A 212-nucleotide genomic window follows, 5' to 3' on the forward strand; every position below is an offset into this window, starting at 1 on the left:
CGCTGTTTGCGGGCAGGGCCCGTCCCCAACCTGTTCCCCGTGAGGGGAGGCTCGCACCTGGCTGCAAGCAAGCCCCCGAATCCCTCCTTCTGAGAGGGGAGAAAACGTTCCTCCGAGTCCAGCGTGGAGGAAACTTGTGGGGTTTTCTACCCTCCACTTCCCCAAAAGACTTCAGTAACTTCCCTTAAGTTTTTATGTATTTGGAGTTTGGG

Source organism: Pterocles gutturalis, unplaced genomic scaffold, assembly GCF_000699245.1.
Source record: "Pterocles gutturalis isolate BGI_N339 unplaced genomic scaffold, ASM69924v1 scaffold13831, whole genome shotgun sequence".
Lineage (NCBI taxonomy): Eukaryota > Metazoa > Chordata > Aves > Pterocliformes > Pteroclidae > Pterocles > Pterocles gutturalis.